This window comes from Dioscorea cayenensis, chromosome 6 (genome assembly GCF_009730915.1).
Source record: "Dioscorea cayenensis subsp. rotundata cultivar TDr96_F1 chromosome 6, TDr96_F1_v2_PseudoChromosome.rev07_lg8_w22 25.fasta, whole genome shotgun sequence".
Lineage (NCBI taxonomy): Eukaryota > Viridiplantae > Streptophyta > Magnoliopsida > Dioscoreales > Dioscoreaceae > Dioscorea > Dioscorea cayenensis.
The window spans coordinates 9543396-9563973 of record NC_052476.1 but is presented as its reverse complement, the minus strand read 5'-3'; the positions used below and the strand labels follow the sequence as shown (position 1 = coordinate 9563973).

At 43.3% G+C, this 20578-nt stretch overlaps 4 non-coding genes across 4 annotated transcripts; 3 read left to right on the top strand and 1 right to left on the bottom strand.

Annotated features, from left to right (window-relative positions):
• Positions 1-801: 801 nt before the first annotated feature.
• On the top strand, positions 802-908 carry LOC120264203. The gene has a single exon (XR_005537372.1). It is a non-coding gene; the product is annotated as a small nucleolar RNA R71 (small nucleolar RNA).
• Positions 909-6464: 5556 nt separating this feature from the next.
• On the bottom strand, positions 6465-6571 carry LOC120264197. The gene has a single exon (XR_005537367.1). It is a non-coding gene; the product is annotated as a small nucleolar RNA R71 (small nucleolar RNA).
• An 8257-nt stretch (positions 6572-14828) lies between these two features.
• Positions 14829-14935, top strand: LOC120264098. The gene has a single exon (XR_005537276.1). It is a non-coding gene; the product is annotated as a small nucleolar RNA R71 (small nucleolar RNA).
• A 4377-nt stretch (positions 14936-19312) lies between these two features.
• Positions 19313-19419, top strand: LOC120264136. The gene has a single exon (XR_005537310.1). It is a non-coding gene; the product is annotated as a small nucleolar RNA R71 (small nucleolar RNA).
• Positions 19420-20578: the final 1159 nt, after the last annotated feature.

Sequence of the window (20578 nt, the reverse complement as noted above, 5' to 3'; positions counted from 1 at the left end):
CGGAAGCATACCTTCAACCTCACGACCACTTCTCAAAGTGATCGCCTTCACTTGCTCTCTAGGGTTGGTCTCGTATTGCTCGGGCAAGCTTCCATGTGGCCTTTCAGAGAGAGACTTCGCAATTTGCCCCACCTAATTTTCAAGGTTATGTAAAGAGCGGGTGTGGTTGGGAAGTGTGGCCTCAACTGATTTAGACATTGTATTTGCAGATTGCACAAATCTAGTCAAGGCCTTCTCTAAATCATTCATTCGGGTTTCCAAACCTGAAACTCTATTTTCCACATGTGGGCCTTGTTGTTGTGGTTGGAAACCCGGTGGCCCCATGGCCTTTGGTGGACCCTGATTGCTCCATGAGAAATTGAGATGATTCTTCCAACCCGGATTGTAGGTATTGCTATATGGGTTTCCTTGAGGTCTCATGCAATTACCTACAAAATCAACGTTCTCTACCGAAGATACATCACCAATAGAGATCGGCAATCAGAGGCAACATGTCCTCCACCACACCCATTGCAATTCATCACAGCTGCTACTCTATTTGAAGTTAGAAGATCTAACTTCTTACTCAAATTTTCCACTTGAACCGCTAATGAAGTTACTGCATCTATCTCATGGATACCGACCACCTTTTTCTTCTCCCTATCATTCCATTGGTAGCTATTTAACCCAATTTCTTCAATTAACTGACGTCCCTCATTGGGGATCTTGCTACCTAAGGTAACTCCTACTGCTGCATCCAAGAGTTGCCTTGTACTCAGGTTCAAAACGGTGTAAAAGGTCTGAACAATCATCCACTCTAGAAATCCGTGTTGCGGGCACTTTCACAGGAGCTCCTTGAACCTTTCCCATGTCTCAAATAGAGACTCCAATTCCAACTGAACAAAGGATGAGATCTCATTCCTAAGCTTCACAGATTTTCCGGGAGGGAAATAACGGGCAAGAAAAGCTTTTACCACCTCCTCCCATGTGGTAATTGATGCTCTAGGTTATGAGTGTAGCCACTGCTTCGCTCTCGCCTTCAGGGAAAATAGGAAGGCTCGCAACTTGATGGCATCATCCGTCACCCCATTTATCTTCAGCATATCACACACTTCTAGAAAACTCTCTATATGACTGTTTGGATCCTCATCGGCCAAACCATTGAACTGTGTGGATTGCTGTAACATGTGGATGAATGCCGGCTTCAACTGGAAGTTCTGAGCTGTAATCGGGGGATGCACAATACTCGATTGTGTCCCCAACACTGAAGGTTTGGCGTAATCATATAATGTCCGCTGTTGCTTATTTAGTTATGCCATGTTTTCAGATTCTTCCACTTCCAAATCAGCTAGATTAGACTGTTCTTGCACATGCCCTTTCCCTTTTCTTCCAAGTGTACGTTCAAGCTCAGGATCTCTTTCAATTAATTCTGAGGGGTTCTCTTTGGTCATAACCTGGAGCTGTACCCAAAAAGAAAGAAAAAGAAATTAGAACAATGATAGAATAAGAAGATATGAAATAGAATGTATGGTAAAATAGCTAAGAAACAAAATGCAAAGTATCTCTGAACATCCACTCCCCGCCAACAACGCCAAAAACTTGACAAGATCTCCTTGCGTATATCCCGCAAGTGCACGGGTTTGTCAAAGTAATAATCCCGGATGAGCGGGTATCATATCAACAGGGAGTATGGAATAAAAACACTTAATTTGCTTCTTAGCTATGTGAAAGATGAATAGTGATATGTGTGTGACAAGGTCCCCTTGTGTATATCAAGCAAATACACGGGTTTATCGAAGTAATAATCCCGGATGAGCGGGTATCGTATCCACAGGGTGTAGGGAATAAAAAACACTTAATTCGCTTCTTAGCTATGTGAAAGATGAATAGTGATATGTGTGACAATGATTCAATTCTCAAAAGTAAAAAACAACAAGTAAGAGAGCACAAGTAAAGGAGAAGGTAAGCCAATCGTTGAAGATGGGGTACCCGAATATTGCTCCACATAGGACAATCATTTCAAGTGCAAGAACCCTCTATTATGCTTCTTAATCAATGCAAGTGAGTCATCGAAATCCTTAATTACATAGTCCCAAATCTAAGGTCAACTATGGCTAACTCTATACATGTCCCGGAGGAGAGATTGAATAACCTTTCAACATCGCACTCGCATAGAATTGCAATAAGTTTTAGGGATTCCAAGTGATAAATCTCTTCGTAATTGTAGACCTAATCCTTTGATCCAGGGGGAAGGTCCCTAACCACAATTAAGCCCTAGATACTAAGATCACTTCTACGCTTCACTCCGTTGCACCCGCAACTAAGCCCCAGCGGAAGGTCATCCCTTAGACCATTCGCTCTATTGTGGCCGCAAAGAACTCGAGGAACAGAGGTAGAATCTAACAAGTTGGAGGGGAATGGGGACGCTCCTGTAACTCTCGACTCACCCTTTCAACCCTTTCCAACCTATCATTGTCTAACACTCGTGGTGTGTCACTCATTGACAAGGTTACCAACAAGAACTCTCAATCCTAGTGTCACTCTAGGGGAGTATTCACACAATCAAGCATTCAAGGTTGGAACTCACAATAAACATCAATTAATTGAAAGCATAATAAAGAGATTAAAAGAAATGAATACATCCTAGGGTTCACAAATACCCAAGTACCCACTAGGGGTTTAGCTCTCCATGGAGCTAAGTACAATCAAAGAAATAGAATGTAAAAGCAATGAATCCATAGAAAACCCCCTCGATATTCGTGTTGATGGTCTTGTGGAAAGTCCTCTACTCGTCGTCCAAAGATCTCCTTGTCCGGTATAGGATACGCCTCGACGGAAGCTCCCCTACCAACCTTCTTCCAAAGAGATGACGATGTTGGAGATGTAGAACCTCTCCAAAACCCTAGCCAATACCTCTCAAAACCCTAGCCGAAGCACTCTCTCAAGTTGGGGAAAAGATGGAGAAAAAAATAGTGAAATCGGGGCTGAATCGGCTTTAAATAGGGCTGGAATCTGGGATCCACACGCCCTTGTGGATTTTTCACACGGGCATGTGGATTTTCTGTTATGCACCTTTCTTTGCCGGCTGTGAACATTGCTTCTACAGTACTTTACTACAATGTTGCTCCAGTGGTCTGCTACAGTATCCAGCCTGAAATACTTCAATGATGGATCGGTTTGCTTCTTCAATGTTGCTCCAGCAAACGGGCTACAATGAATCAGCTACAATGTTGCTCTAGCAAACGGGCACACATTCACGTCGTGGATCGGTTTGCTTCTTCAATGATGGAAAAGTTGGTGGAGATCTTGTTCTATATGCATAAGTCAGAATGCTTGAGTATGACTCCGCTTCTGCCCCTCCAAATTGTTGTACTCACTCAAATACGAGGAGGTTGGCACACACACTCTAGCATCTCACACCCGACCTATATCTTCGCGTTAGAACTTTAGCAAGATTTCCTCCAAAATCAGTGCATTATGATCCACATTGGCTTCTTTCCTTTATAATCGGCCTCACAACCCTACCTGCATAAAAGTAACATAAAAACACACTTATCAAACTCCCCCACACTTATCAAAGTCCCCCACTCTTAAGCTTTTGCTTGTCCTCAAGCAAAAATTAAACATTTTGTGCGTAGATGAAGGAAATATTGGAAGTGCTTGGCCTTAGGTTCACCAAAGTATGCAAATAGAGCATTCTACAACTAAGGGAAATTTCAACACTAAACACAAAATATCGAAGCTCTAGCTAAAAACTTGAATAAAAAAGGATAAGAAACCCAAAATCGTAAAAGTGTGTGGACTCACTCAAATCAACCCAAAGTATTCTCCTCAAAGCTCTAAATACAATGGACTTATTTATCTACAATAAGAAAACAACAACAATTTCAAAGACGGTAGTAGCTTCACACTTTCTCTAAGGTAGCCCTTTCCCAAGCGGGTGCTAAGGTGGCTTTCACACTTTCTAGGTGGTAGCTGATAAGTGCTTGTGCGATATGAATGCGAAGCGTTTATTCCTTATGTTGAGCATTACTTTTCTTGGGTTTTTACACTAATATATGTGTTTTTATGTTACTTTTATGCAGGTAGGGTTGTGAGGCCGAGTATGAAGGAAAGAAGCCGATGTGGATTACAATGCACCTATTTTGGAGGAAATCTTGCTAAGGTTCAAACACGAAGACATAGGTCGTTGTGAGATGCTAGAGTTTGTGCTAACCTCCTCGTATTCAAGTTTGGCACATCCATTTGGAGGGGTACAAAGGCAGTCACACTCGAGCATTCCGACCTATGCACATAGAAAAAGAGCTTCACCAACGTGCCTATCGTTGAAGAAACAAGTGATCCACGACGTGAACGTGTGCCCGTTTGCGTTACTCTGATAAAAGTATGGATTTGGGAAGCTATTCAGGCCGGATACTGTGGCAGTACTGTTCACAATCGGCCGAGAAAACAGGAGTTTAGAGGATCCACACAGGCGTGTGGAAATTATCAATGCCCGTGTGGAAATTCCGCACGGGCACGTGAAGCATCCACGCCCGTGTAGTCGCCCGATTCTATCCCTATTTAAAGCCGAATCAGGCCCGATTTTAGTATTCTTTTCTCCATCTTTTCCCCAACTTGAGAGAGGGCTTCGGCTAGAGTTTTGAGGGGTATTGACCAAGGTTTTGGGGAGGTTCTATGGCTCTGACATCGTCATTTCTTAGGAAGAGGGTTGGTAGTGGAGCTTCCGTCGAGTCGTATCCTATAAAGGATGAGGGAATCCTTGGACGACGAGTAGAGTACTTTCCCCAAGACCATCGACATGACTATCGAGGGGGTTTCTTTATGGATTCATTGCTTTTACATTCTATTTCTTTGATTGTACTTAGCTCCATGGAGAGCTAAACCTCTAGTGGGTACTTGGGTATTGTGAACCCTAGGATGTATTCATTTCTTTGAATCTCTTTATTATGCTTTCAATAAATTGATGTTTATTGTGAGTTTCAACCTTGAATGCTCGATTGTATGAACAATTCCCCTAGAGTGACACTAGGGTTGAGAGTTCTTGTTGGTAACATTGTGAGTGAGTGACACACCACGAGCGTTAGACAAGGCTAGGTTGGAGAGGGTTGAGAGAGTGAGTCGAGAGGTACAGGAGTGTCCCGTTTCCCCTCCAACGTGATAGATTCTACCTCCGTTCCTTGAGTTCTTTGCGGTCATAATAGAGTGAATGGTCTAAGGGATAAACTTCCACTGGGGCTTAGTTGCGCATGCAACGAAGTGAAGCGTTGAGGTGATCTTAGTATCTAGGGCTCAATTGTGGTTAGGGACCTTCCACCTGGACCAAAGGGTTAGGTCTATAATTAGGAAGAGATTTATCACTTGGAATCCCTAGAGCTCATTGCAACTCTATACGAGTGCGAGGTGTTGAGATTTTTCAATTTCTCCTCCCGGACATGTATAGAGTTAGGCATAGTTGACCTTAGATTTGGGATTATGTAATTAAGGATTTCCACGACTCACCATTGCATTGATTAGGAAGCATAATAGAGGGTTCTTGCACTTGAAACAATTATCCTAGGTAGAGCATTATCCGGGTACCCCATCTTTATCGATTGCCTTATCCCCTTCTTTACTTTTGCTCTCTTATTTGTTGCTTTTATTGTGGAGAATTGAATCATTGTCACACTCATTATTATTGATCTTTCACATAGCTAAGAATCAAATTAAGTATTTTTATTCCCTACTCCCTGTGGATTCGATACCCGCTCACCCGAGATTATTACTTCCACAAACCCGTGCACTTGCGGGATATACGCAAGGGGACCTTGTCAAGTTTTTGGCGCCGTTGCCGGGGAGAAGGCGTTTAGAGATACTTTGCACTTTGTTTTCTTAGCTATTTCACCATATATTCTATTTCATATCTTCTTATTCTATCATCATTCTGATTTTTTTTTCTTTCTTTTTGGTTGTAGCTACAAGTTATGACCCGAGGGAATCCCTCAATATTGATTGAAGAGGATCCCGAGCTTGAATGTACACTTAGAAGAAAAGGGAAAGAGCCTGTGCAAGAACAGTCTAATCTAACTGATTTGGAAGCAGAAGAATCTGAAAACATGGCAAAACAGAATGAGCAACAGCGAACACTATCTGATTATGCCAGACCTTCAGTGTTGGGGACACAATTGAGTATTGTGCGTCCCCCAATTACAGCTCAGAACTTTGAGCTGAAGCCGGCATTCATCCACATGTTGCAGCAATCCGCACAGTTTAATGGTTTGGCCGGTGAGGATCCAAACAGTCACATAGAGAGCTTTCTCGAGGTGTGTGATATGCTAAAAATAAATGGGGTGACGAATGATGCCATCAAATTGAGAGCCTTCTCATTTTCCCTAAAGGGGAGAGCAAAGCAGTGGCTACACTCTTTACCTAGAGTGTCAATTACCACGTGGGAGGAGATGGTGGAACCTTTTCTAACCCGTTATTTCCCTCCCGGAAAATCAACAAAGCTTAGGAACGAGATCTCATCCTTTGTTCAGTTGGAATTGGAGTCTCTATTTGAGACATGGGAAAGGTTCAAGGAGCTCTTGAGGAAGTGCCCACAACACGGATTCCCGGAGTGGATGATTGTTTAAACCTTTTACAATGGTTTGAACCCGAGTACAATGCAATTCTTGGATGCGGCCGCAGGAGGTATCTTAGGTAGCAAGACCCCGATGAGGCCCGTCAGTTGATTGAAGAAATGGGGTTAAACAACTACCAATGGAATGCTAGAGAGAAGAGAAAGGTGGCCGGTCTCCATGAGATAGATGCGGTAAATTCATTGGCGGCCCAAGTGGAAAATTTGAGTAAGAAGTTAGATCTTCTAAGTTCAAATAGAGTAGCGGCCGTAACTAATTGCACGGGGTGTGGTGAAGGACATGCTCCCTCTGATTGCCCGATCTCTATTAGTGATGTTTCTTCAGTGGAGAATGTTGATTTTGTAGGTAATGGCATGAGACCTCAAGGAAACCCATATAGCAATACCTACAATCCGGGTTGGAAGAATCATCTCAATTTCTCATGGAGTAATCAAGGTCCACAAAAGGCCATGGGGCCACCAGGTTTCCAACAACAACAAGCCCCTCAGGTGGAAAACAGAGTCTCAGGTTTGGAAACCCGAATGACTGACCTAGAGAAGTATTTGCTAGATTTGTGCAATCTGCAAATACTAGGTTTGAATCAATCGAGGCTACACTTCACAATCACACCGCCTCTTTGCATAACCTTGAAAATCAGGTGGGTCAAATTGCGAAGTCTCTTTCTGAAAGGCCAAATGGAAGTTTACCAAGCAATATAGAGACCAATCCTAGAGAGCACGTGAAGGCGATCACTTTAAGAAGTGGTCGTGAGGTTGAAGGTAGGCTTCTGAGTGAGATGCCAAAAGAACACACACCCGAGGTTATAGAGGTGGAAGAGGGGACGAGCAAAGAGAAAGAGGTGGTACCCCACCTTTCAAGCCAAGAATCCCTTATCCCTCTAGATTAAAAAATGACCAAGGGGATGGACAGTACAAGAAGTTCCTGAGTTTGTTCAAGCAACTCCACATTAATATTCCTTTTGTTGAGGCATTGGCCCAAATGCCTAAGTATGCGAAGTTCTTGAAAGACTTGTTGACCAACAAAAAGAAGTTGGAGGAGAGTGCTTCAGTGATTTTAGATGCTTCATGCTTGGCGGTATTGCAAAAGAACATGCCAAACAAGAAGAAAGACCCTGGAAGCTTCATCATTCCGTGTAATATTGGCAATCTAGGTGAAGAAATGGCATTGGCGGACTCAGGGGCAAGTATCAACATCATGCCATACACTTTCTTTCAAAATCTAGGTTTGGGCGAGCCTAGGCCTACTCGGATGACTTTCCAACTAGCGGACCGAACAGTGCGACATCCGAGAGGCATCATTGAAGACGTGCTTGTCAAGATGGACAAGTACATTTTTTCAGTTGACTTTGTAGTGCTAGATGTTGATGACGATGCGGATGTACCTTTGATAATTGGGAGACCATTCTTGCGGACTTCCAAAGCATTGATTGATATGGACGGCGGAGAGCTCACCTTGAGAGTTGGAGATAACAAGCTCACATACCGCCTTGCTGAGGTCATGCGGCATTCTCTAAATTTCGATGATACTTTATATTTTCTAGACACTACTGATGAGATTGTTGATGAATACATACAGGAGATGTTCAATCCGGATCCGTATGAAGGGTTGTTCGACCAAGAGGAGGGACATGAAGATGTAATGATGCTTGGATCGACGGAAGAAGTACCATCTGCCCCAGGGATCTTGAAGACTCCAAGACTGTTGGGGACGTACGTGAACCGAAGAAGTTGGACGTATCATTGTTAGGTGGTCCGAAGCCTGATAATACACCATCTACTCTCAAGAGACTGTGCACATCATGCTTTCAAGTAATGGGTAAGAATGCAGCTTTCATTCATGAACCCCCGTGAGGTAAGACAAGGTACGTCAAGCTTAGTGACGTTAAACAAGCGCTTCTTGGGAGGCAACCCAAGTGTTTACTATTTTCTTAGCTTTTAGTTTAATTTGTTTACATGAATAATTTGTTAAGTGTTGGTGTCTTAATTTCTTAGATGCTTGTGCTGAGATTTCCTTGTGAACGTTGAATTTTAATCGTGTGTTTTCATGTGGAATTAGCGAAGTTTGGTCGTTTGAGCTTTATTTCATGTTTTTCACTGGTAAAAAATTGCATAATAGAGCAGGATCTGAGTGTGTAAACATGTTTAGAAATTTTCTGCAGAGCCTGCAGATATTTCTAAGTCATCCAGAGAAAGCACACGGGCATCTGGAATTTCCGCATGCCCGTGGATTTGCACTGCGAGCTCATCCAGAGAAGGCACAGGGGCGAGAGTTCTTGTTGGTAACCTTGTGAGTGAGTGACACACCACGAGCGTTAGACAAGGCTAGGTTGGAGAGGGTTGAGAGAGTGAGTCGAGAGGTACAGGAGTGTCCCCTTTCCCCTCTGACGTGATAGATTCTACCTCCGTTCCTCGAGTTCTTTGTGGTCATAATAGAGTGAATGGTCTAAGGGTTAAACTTCCGCTGGGGCTTAGTTACGCGTGCAACGAAGTGAAGCGTTGAGGTGATCTTAGTATCTAGGGTTCAATTGTGGTTAGAGACCTTCCACCTGGACCAAAGGGTTAGGTCTATAATTAGGAAGAGATTTATCACTTGGAATCCCTAGAGCTCATTGCAACTCTATATGAGTACGAGGTGTTGAGATTGTTCGATTTCTCCTCCCGGACATGTATAGAGTTAGGCATAGTTGACCTTAGATTTGGGATTATGTAATTAAGGATTTTCTCGACTCACCATTGCATTGATTAGGAAGCATAATAGAGGGTTCTTGCCCTTGAAACAATTATCCTAGGCGGAGCATTATCTGGGTACCCCATCTTTATCGATTGACTTATCCCCTTCTTCACTTTTGCTCTCTTATTTGTTGCGTTTATTGTGATGAATTGAATCATTGTCACACTCATCATTATTGATCTTTCACATAGCTAAGAATCGAATTAAGTATTTTTATTCCCTACTCCCTGTGGATTCGATACCCGCTCACCCTAGATTATTACTTTGACAAACCCGTGCACTTGCGGGATATACGCAAGAAGACCTTGTCAGTAGCTCTTTTTACCGGAGTGGTAGCTTTCACTCATCCTATGAGATAGCTCTTTCTCTCAATAGGCCATAACTAGTATCCGACTTATGAGAGTAGCTTCATACTTCATAGGTGGTAGCTCTTTCCACCCAAAATGCTAAATAAACAAGAAAACTTTTTTGTTCCTTCTTTTCATTCATTTTTTTTAGAATTTAACACAAGAAACAACTATAACTAGTCCCTTTAACATCGAACATGAGTTTCCAAAATAGTTTAAAGAGTGAGTAGTGCAACGAATGTAAATCGGGCAAAATTCCTATAAATTCAAATAAAACTAGAGCATGAAGACATTCAATGTTGAAAATTCTTCTAAACTGAAGAATGCAATCAATGCAACGAAGGTGAACCGCCATTGGCTATGTGAGCATGTATATCAATCAAGAATAATAGAAAAGATGTGTGCGCTATGAAACTCCCCCCACCCCCCCCCAACACTTAAGTTATACATTGTCCCCAATGTACACATGCAAGCTCACTCATGATCTATATAAATCAAGAATATATGTGGGAGAAGCAATCAAAAAAATACTCCCCTGACTCCTAGTGTTGTGTTTGATGAAGCTAAATCCTTGGGAGTAGTGTTCCAACGGGTTGTGAAGCTCACAAGGCCAATTGCCGAAGCACTTTGGCCGTGCCCATGACAAAGTCTCAATTCCCAAGATGACAAGAACATTTGCACGCATACACGAGGTGGTTCAGTGGAGCTCAATAAAAACAAAATAATTCGAGTATATAAAAGATAGAACAATGAATACAACTTGAGATGCAAAATGAAAATAAACTCAGAAGGAGAGTCCTTTGTGAGTGAACAAGTCCAAAATAAAGTGCATAAAAGTAAAGAAATGGAAATAAAATCAAATGTCACTGTCGCGCTCTGGGTCCTCTGCTGGTGGTGGTGGTGAGGAAGCACATTGTGGGTCCACTTGTGCTGGTATAGGTGATGAGGAAGATGATGGAGGAGCTGAGGGGGCCTGAGGATACCTCGGTCACAAGACAAATGATGAGTCGACATCTCTCTCTAAGATCTGCTGTAGTGTATCGAAACGTGCCATAACCTCTATGTACTGAGCAACCTACGTAGCCCTAATCTAAACAATTTCTGTACAAGACTCAGCTAACTCTGTTCGTATCACCCCCACAGCACTATCGAGCCTCTTAAAGCGATGATGGGCTCTAGATGGTGAAAACATATGTACGGGGGGGTATGTCCTCTGCCACTGGAGGTGCCTCGGTCTCCATCGGTGCTGGCTGATGATCGGGGATAGGCTGAGAAGCCTCAGCATCATTTCCCTCATCCTCAACTATCTCTGGAGCTTGTAGCAACAAAGCATAAACACCTGTCAGAACCCTACAGATCATGCCCATCAATCTCATCGTCTCTAGGCTCATGGGAGTGGGTATACTCGTCTTCTCGACCCCGCGAACTATGTCCAATAGACATACACCCAGCACTAATCTAGTAATGTAGGGGTCCGAGATGATCGCTCCCAATCTAGCATAGTAGCCCTGGTGTCTAAGATACTCAGTGATGATGTGTCCTGGGTGAAATTCGAACGATGACAGAACCTCCAATGCAAGCTCTCGGATGGCTGGCTCCCTAATCATCAATAACTGCCTCCAACCATCTACTGATACGAGATCCTCGACCTTGTCTGTAAACTAATCTCTCTGCTATAGATCTCTCAATATACGCGTATTAACGAATCGAGTCTAACCAAACCATAGTCTTGACAAACGCTCAAAATGAGCCTGGTGCTCTGGAATAGTGAAACTCACGCTCTCAGGCTCGGACGGTGACACACACGGCCGCTTATCAGCTTGCTTCTTCGATCGAGGGGCCATAATCTGCAAAATTTGAAAGGAGATCAATTAAACAAGTTAATTAACCAATGCTACAGAAATCCACACGGTCATGCGGAATTTCCGCACGCCCGTGTTTATCCACGGGGAGTGAAAACCGCACGGCCGAGCCTCAAAAATCCAAAAACACAACGTATAATTACTTCTAACTCCGTTCTAAACATAAATAATCATTCTAATTGAAGAAATGAAGCATTATTAACTAGATTCATCAATGAAAATCATGAATTGATGAAGAGAATCAAGAATAGGGCTTACTGACAAGTTGAGATGAGAAAATTTAGATTCGGCCAGAAAACCTCGTGACAATCCTACCAAATCGGCGCTAAGAGGTCAGGGAATGATGTTCGAGTTCTCTCAGACGAATGGAGGATGTGAAGAAGAAGAGAAATGGCTATTCTTTAAAAAGACATCGCGTCTCTTGGCGTTCTATACATCCGCACGGGCGTGCAGAAATTACCCACGCCCGTGCGTCTCCATAAAAAGGCTGCACAAGGGCAGGTGCACGCCCCTGTGCGCTCTCGGGGAAAACATCCACTGACTCTGAACATTCTCGCATGGCCGTGCGGAAAATACCCATGCCCGTGCGCCCGACCATCAGGGGCAGCCGCACGCCCCTGTGGCTTGTCTAGACATCTGAGACAATTCCTAAGTGTTTTGCACGGCCATGGAGAAATGACGCACGGGCGTGGACATTCACAGGTGCAATTCACAGGGGCAAATGCATGCCCCTATGCTTCTCGGGATAGAGAGAGCTCCTCTACAGAGATTCGCACGGGCGTGCATAAATTATCCACGCCCGTGCGAAGTTCACAAGGTTGCCCATACGGTCGAGTTCATGTCCCTGTGCACCCTCGGGATAATCTGCCAAACTTTGCAGGAAATCACACGCCGTGCGGAAATTACCCACGGGCGTGCGATATTCGCATGGTCGTTCACAGGGGCAGCCGCACGCCCCTGCGCCTTCTCTGGATGAGCTCGTAGTGCAAAAGCACGGGCGTGCGAAAATACCACATGCCAGTGTGTTTTCCCTGGATGCCTTAGAAAAACCTGCAGGCTCTACAGAAAATTTCTGAACATGTTTGCACATTCAGAGCCTGCCCTATTATGCAAATTTTACAAGTGAAAAACATGAAATAAAGCTCAAACGACCCAACTTCGCCAAATCCACATGAAAACACAAGATGAATAATCAAAACCTCAAATAAAATCACAGCACACAGATCTAAAAATCAAGACACCAACACTCAACAATTTATTCATGCAAACACTACATTATTCGACTAATAAAAATAGGAAACACTTGGGTTGCCTCCCAAGAAGCGCTTGTTTAACGTTACTAAGCTTGATGTACCTTGTCTTACCACACGGGGGGCTCATAGATGAATTTTGCCCTCTTACCCATGACTTGGAAGCATGATGAGCACAATCTCTTGAAGGTAGAGGGTGTACTATCAGGCTTGGGGCCACCTACCAATGGTTCATCCAACTTCTTCGGTTCACGTATGTCTCTAACAGCCTTGGAGCGTTTTTGGTGACATCTCCTAGCCCTCTTCATTTTTGGGAGCACCTTCTTCAAGATCCCCAGGGTAGATGGTACTTCTTCCGTCGAACCAAGCATCATTACTTCTTCATAATCCTCCTCTTGGTCGAACAAACCCTCGTATAGGTCCGGATTGAACATTTCCTACATGTATTCATCAACAATCTCATCAGTAGTGTCTAGAAAGTATAAAGTATCATCGAAATCAAGAGAATGCCGCATGGCTTTAGCAAGGCGGTATGTGAGCTTGTCATCTCCAACTCTCAAAGTTAGCTCTCTGCCGTCCATATCAATCAATGCCTTGGAAGTTCGCAAGAACGGCCTCCTAAGTATCAAGGGTACATCCGCATCCTCATCGACGTCTAGCACCACAAAGTCTACAGGAAATATATACTTGTCCATCTTGATCAGTATATCTTCGATGATACCCCTCGGGTGTCTCACCATTCGGTCCGCCAATTGCAAAGTCATCCGAGTGGGCCTAGGCTCACCCAAGCCTAAGTTTCGAAAGAAGATGTATGGCATGACGTTGATGCTTTCCCCTGAGTCCGCCAATGCCATTTCTTCACCCATATTACCAATGCTACATGGAATGATGAAGCTTCCCGGGTCTTTCTTCTTGCTCGGCATGTTCCTTTGCAACACCGCCAAGCATAAAGCATCTAGAATCACCGAAGCACTCTTCTCCAACTTCCTCTTGTTGGTCAACAAGTCTTTCAAGAACTTCGCATACTTAGGCATTTGGGCCAAAGCCTCAACAAAAGGAATACTGTTGTGGAGTTGCTTGAACTAACTGAGGAACTTCTTGTACTGTTCATCCCCTTGGTCATTTTTCAATCTAGAGGGATAAGGGATTCTTGGCTTTAAAGTTGGGGGTGCCACCTCCTTTTCTTTGCTTGTTCCCTCTTCTACCTCTATAACCTCGGGTGCGTGTTCTTTTGGCATCTCACTCGGAAGCCTACCATCAACCTCACAACCACTTCTCAAAGTAATCGCCTTCACTTGCTCTCAAGGGTTGGTCTCTGTATTGCTCGGCAAGCTTCCATGTGGCCTTTGAGAGAGAGACTTCGCAGTTTGCCCCACCTGATTTTCAAGGTTATGTAAAGAGGCGGTGTGGTTGCGAAGTGTGGCCTCAACTGATTCAAACCGTGTATTTGCAGACTGCACAAATCTTGTCATGGCATTCTCCAAATCATTCATTCAGGTTTCCAAACCTGAAACTCTGTTTTCCACATGCGGGGCTTGTTGTTGTGGTTGGAAACCCGGTGGCCTCTTTGGTGGACCCTGATTGCTCCATGAGAAATTAGGATGATTCTTCCAACCCGGATTGTAGGTAATGCTATATTGGTTTCCTTGAGGTCGCATGCCATTACCTACAAAATTAACGTTCTCCACTGAAGATACATTACCAATAGAGATCAGGCAATCGGAGGGAGCATGTCCTCCACCACACCCGTTGCAATTCGTCATGGCTGTTACTCTATTTGAAGTTAGAAGATCTAACTTCTTACTCAAATTTTCCACTTGAGCCGTAAATGAAATTACTGCATCTACCTCATGAATCCTGGTCACCTTTTTTTTCTCCCTAGCATTCCATTGGTAGCTGTTTAACCCCATTTCTTCAATTAACTTACGGGCTTCTTCGGGGGTCTTGCTACCTAAGGTACCTCGTCTTGCCGCATCCAAGAGTTACCTTGTACTCAGGTTCAAACCGGTGTAAAAGGTATGAACAATCATCCACTGTGGAAATCTGTGTTATAGGCACTTTCTCAGGAGCTCCTTGAACCTTTCCCATATCTCAAATAGAGACTCCAATTCCAACTGAACGAAGGATGAGATCTCATTCCTAAGCTTCGCAAATTTTCCGGGAGGAAAATAATGGGCAAGAAAAGCTTCTACCATCTCCTCCCATGTGGTAATTGATGCTCTAGGTAATGAGTATAGCCACTGCTTCACTCTCTCCTTTAGGGAAAATGTGAAGGCTCGTAACTTGATTGCATCATCCGTCACCCCGTTTATCTTCAGCATATCACACACCTCAAGAAAACTCTCTATATGACTGTTTGGATCCTCATCGGCCAAACCATTGAACTATGTGGATTGCTGTAACATGTGGATGAATGCCGCCTTCAACTTGAAGTTCTGAGATGTAATCGGGGGGACACGCAATAATCGATTGTGTCCCCAGCACTGAAGGTTTGGCATTATCGGATAATGTCCATTGTTGCTCATTCTGTTCTGCCATGTTTTCAGATTCTTCCACTTCCAAATCAGCTAGATTAGACTGTTCCTGCACAGGCTCTTTCCCTTTTCTTCCAAGTGTATGTTCAAGCTCAGGATCTCCTTCAATCAAAATTGAGGTGTTCCCTCAGGTCATAACCTGGAGATGCACCCAAAAAGAAAGAAAAAAAATCCGAATGATGATAGAATAAGAAGATATGAAATAGAATGTATGGTAAAATAGCTAAGAAACAAAATGCAAAGCATCTCTAAACGCCCACTCCCCGGCAACGGCGCCAAAAACTTGACAAGATCCCCTTGCGTATATCCCACAAGTGCACGAGTTTATCGAAATAATAATCACTGATGAGCGGGTATCGTATCCACAGGGAGTAGGGAATAAAAACACTTAATTCACTTCTTAGCTATGTGAAAGATGAATAGTGATATGTGTGTAACAAGGTCCCCTTGCGTATATCCCGCAAGTGCACGGGTTTGTCGAAGTAATAATCCCAGATCAACGGGTATCATATACACAAGGAGTGGTAGGGAATAAAAAACACTTAATTCGCTTCTTAGCTATGTGAAACATGAATAGTGATATGTGTGACAATGAGTCAATTCTCAAAAGTAAAAAACAACAAGTAAGAGAGCGCAAGTAAAGGAGAAGGTAAGGCAATAGATAAAGATGGGGTACCCGGATATAGCTCCGCCTAGGACAATTATTTCAAGTGCAAGAACCCTCTATTATGCTTCCTAATCAATGCAAGTTAGTCGTGGAAATCCTTAATTACATGGTCCCAAATCTAAGGTCAACTATGCCTAACTCTATGCATGTCTCGGAGGAGAGATTGAATAACCTCTCAACCTCGCACTCGCATAGAATTGCAATAAGTATTAGGGATTCCAAGTGATAAATCTCTTCGTAATTGTAGATCTAACCCTTTGGTCCAGGTGGAAGATCCCTAGCCACAATTAAGCCCTAGAGACTAAGATCACTTCTGCGCTTCACTCCGTTGCACCCGCAACTAAGCCTTAGTGGAAGTTCATCCCTTAGACCATTCACTCTATTGTGGCCACAAAGAACTCGAGGAACGGAGGTAGAATCTAACACATCGGAGGGGAAAGGGGACGCTCATGTACTTCTCGACTCACCCTCTCAACCCTTTCCAACCTAGCATTGTCTAACACTCGTGGCGTGTCACTCACTCAGAAGGTTACCAACAAGAACTCTCAACTTTAGTGTCACTCTAGGGGAGTATTCACACAATCAAGCATTCAAGGTTGGAACTCATAATAAACATCAATTAATTGAAATCGTAATAAAGAGAATCAAAGAAATGAATACATCCTAGGGTTCACAAATACCAAAGTACCCATTAGGGGTTTAGCTCTCGATAGAGCTAAGTACAATCAAAGAAATAGAATGTAAAAGCAATGAATCCATAGAAAACCCCCTCGATAGTCGTGTTGATGGCCTTGTGGAAAGTCCTCTACTCGTTGTACGAAGATCCCTTTGTCCGGTATAGGATACGCCTCGACGGAGGCTCCCCTACCAATCTTCTTCCAAAGAGATGATGATGTCGGAGCTGTAGAACCTCTCCAAAACCCTAGCCAATACCTCTCAAAACCCTAGCTGAAGCCCTTTCTCAAGTTGGGCAAAAAATGGAGAAAAGAATGCTAAAATCGGAGTTGAATCTTCTTTAAATAGGACTGGAATTGGGGATACACATGCCCCTATGGATTTTTCACACCGGAGTGTGGAAATTCCACACGCCAGTGTGGATTCTCTATTTTGCAGCTTTCTCGTCCGGCTGTGAACAGTGCTGCCACAGTACTTTACTACATTGTTGCTATAGTGGTCTGCTATAGTATCCGGCCTGAAATACTTCCCGAATCCATACTCTCATCGAGGTAACGCAAACGGGCACACGCTCACGTCGTGGATCGCTTTGTTTCGTCAGTGATGGAAAAGTTGGTGGAGATCTTGTTCTATATGCATAAGTAAGAATGCTTGAGTATGACTACCCTTGTGCCCCTCCAAATGGTTGTGCTCACTCAAATACGAGGAGGTTGGCACACACTCTAGCATCTCACACCCGACCTATGTCTTCCCGTTTGAACCTTAGCAAGATTCCCTCCAAAATCGGTGCATTATGATCCACATTGGCTTATTTCCTTCATAATCAGCCTCACAACCCTACCTGCATAAAAGTAAAATAAAGACACACATATTAGTGTAAAAACCTGAGAAAGGTACTGGTTCACATAAGGAAAGAATGCTTCGCATTCATATCGCACAAGCACTTATCACCCGTATACTTATGGGATTGCACAATCCTATCACCTATTTTCGTTTCCTTTCTTTTTATACCGCCTCCATAACCCTGAATGCACAAAAGAACACAAAAACACATGACTGAGCCATAAAACTTAATAAAAACAATGTTCACTATAACTAAAACATGCTCACTAATATGCATACACAACCAATTATCAGAACTCATCAAATACCCCACACTTGAATCATTGCTTTCCCTCAAGCAATCTCACATATCTCAATAAAAGAATAAATGAGTGCATCACTTTTGAGATTAGGAAAATGACAAATTCTTAATGATAGAGGGAACAACAGGAGTTAGTGAAACCCGGATACTCTATAAAAGACTGTATCTTTACTTTAAACACCTTGTGTATGTCTGTGCACAACTCTAGATTGAGTGTGCCAAAGTCTCAAGGACTCAACCTAACACCCTCGACATGAATTTCACCAAAATGGTGTATAGTAGCTTCATACACCCTAAAGGTAGCGTTTTCTCCAGGTACGTCATCAAATCTACACTTGTAAAGCCCAAAATTCGACAACTCAAAAGTGCCTTTCACTCTACTAGGTAAATAGGTATTTCTACTATCTTTTTAAAAAAATAAAAATGCAAAACTAGACTAGTGGTGCATTCCAATTTAGGAATCCAATTTCCCAGTTTTTGTTTTTATGGATAACGAGGTTATAGTCCCAAAATAAGGGGCTCCCCAATTAGGGCATAGCGATTGAGTTTTTGGTCTTCCAAGTAAGAGTGAGTCTACAATATGGTTCCACCAAGCGTTAACACAGATGTGTATCCCTAGGGATTCTTGGCTTGAAAGGTGGAGATGCCACCTCTTTCTCTTTCTTCGCTCCCTCCTCAACCTCTACTTCTTTCGGCTTCTCACTCGGAAGCCTCCCTTCAACCTCACGACCACTTCTCAAAGTGATCGCCTTCACATGTTCTCTAGGGTTGGTTTTCCGTATTGCTTGGTAAACTTCCATGTGGCCTTTCGGAGAGAGACTTCACAATTTGCCCCACCTGATTTTCAAGGTTGTGCAAAGAGGCGGTGTGATTGCGAAGTGTAGCCTCGGCTGATTCAAACCGTGTATTTGCAGATTGAACAAATCTAGCCAAGTGCTTCTCTAAATCCACCATTCGGGTTTCCAAGCCTAAAATTTTGTTTTCCACTTTGGGGGCTTGCTGTTGTTGGAAACCCGGTGGGCCCATGGCCTTTTGTTGTCCTTGATTACTCCATGAAAAGTTGGGATGATTCTTCCAACCTGAATTGTAAGTATTGCTATATGGGTTCCCTTGAGGTCTCATGCCATTACATACAAAGTCAATGTTTTCCACTGAAGAAACATCACTAATCGAGATCGGGCAATCGGAGGGAGCATGTCCTCCACCACAACCAGTGCAATTGGTCATGGCCGCAACTCTATTCGAAGCTATAAGATCTAGCTTCTTACTCAGACTCTCTACTTGTGCCGCCAATGAGGTTACCGCATCAATTTCATGGATACCGGCCACCTTTTTCTTCTCTCTAGCATGCCATTGGTAACTATTTAACCCCATTTCCTCAATTAATTGACGAGCCTCATCGGGGGTTTTGCTACCTAAGGTACCTCCTGCTGTCGCATCCAAGAGTTACCTTGTACTCGGGTTCAAACCATTATAGAAGGTTTGAACAATCATCCACTCCGGGAATCCGTGTTTTGGACACTTTCACAGGAGCTCCTTGAATCTTTCGCATGTCTCGAATAGAGTCTCCAATTCCAACTGAACAAAGGACGAGATCTCATTCCTAAGCTTTGCTAATTTTCCTGGAGGGAAATAACGGCCTAGAAAAGCTTCTACCATCTCCTCCCATGTAGTGATTGATGCTCTAGGTAATGAGTGTAGCCACTGCTTCGCTTTCCCCTTCAAGGAAAATGGGAAGGCTCTCAATTTGATGGCATCATGCGTAACCCCATTTATCTTCAGTATGTCGCACACCTTAAGAAAGCTCTCTATATGACTATTTGGATCCTCATCGGGCAAACCGTTGAATTGTGCGGACTGCTGCAGCATATGGATGAATGCCGGCTTTAGCTCGAAGTTCTGAGCTGTAATCGAAGGACGCACAATACTCGATTGTGTCCCCAACACTGAAGGTCTGGTATAGTCGGATAGTGTTCGCTGTTGCTCATTCTGTCCTGCCATGTTTTCAGATTTCTCTCCTTCCAAATCAGTTGAATTATGTTGTTCTTCCACAGGTTCTTTCCATTTTCTTCTAAGTGTACGTTCAAGCTCAGGGTCTCCTTCAATCAATATTGATGGATTCCCTCAGGTCATAACCTGGAGCTGCAACAAAAAGAAAGAAAAAGAAAATCAGAACGATGATAGAATGATAAGATATGAAACAGAATGTATGGTGAAATAGCTAAGAAAACAAAGTGCAAAGTATCTCTAAACGCCTATTCCCAGGCAACGGCGCCAAAAACATGACAAGGTCCCCTTGCGTATATCTCGCCAGTGCACGGGTTTGTCGAAGTAATAATCCCGGGTGAGCGGGTATCGAATCCACAGGGAGTAGAGAATAAAAATACTTAATTCGATTCTTAGCTATGTGAAAGATCAATGATAATGAGTGTGATAATGATTCAATTCTCAACAATAAAAGCAACAAGAAAGGGAGCAAAAGTAAAAAAGGGGGTAAGGCAATCGATATAGATGGGGTACCCGGATAATGCTCCACCTACGATAATTGTTTCAAGTGCAAGAACCCTCTATTATCATTCCTAATCAATGCAATGGTTAGTCGTGGAAATCCTTAATTACATAGTCCCAAATCTAAGGTCGACTATGCCTAACTCTATACATGTCCAGGAGGAGAAATCGATCAATCTCAACACCTCGCACTCGCATAGAGTTGCAATGAGCTCTAGGGATTCCAAGTGATAAATCTCTTCCTAATTATAGACCTAACCCT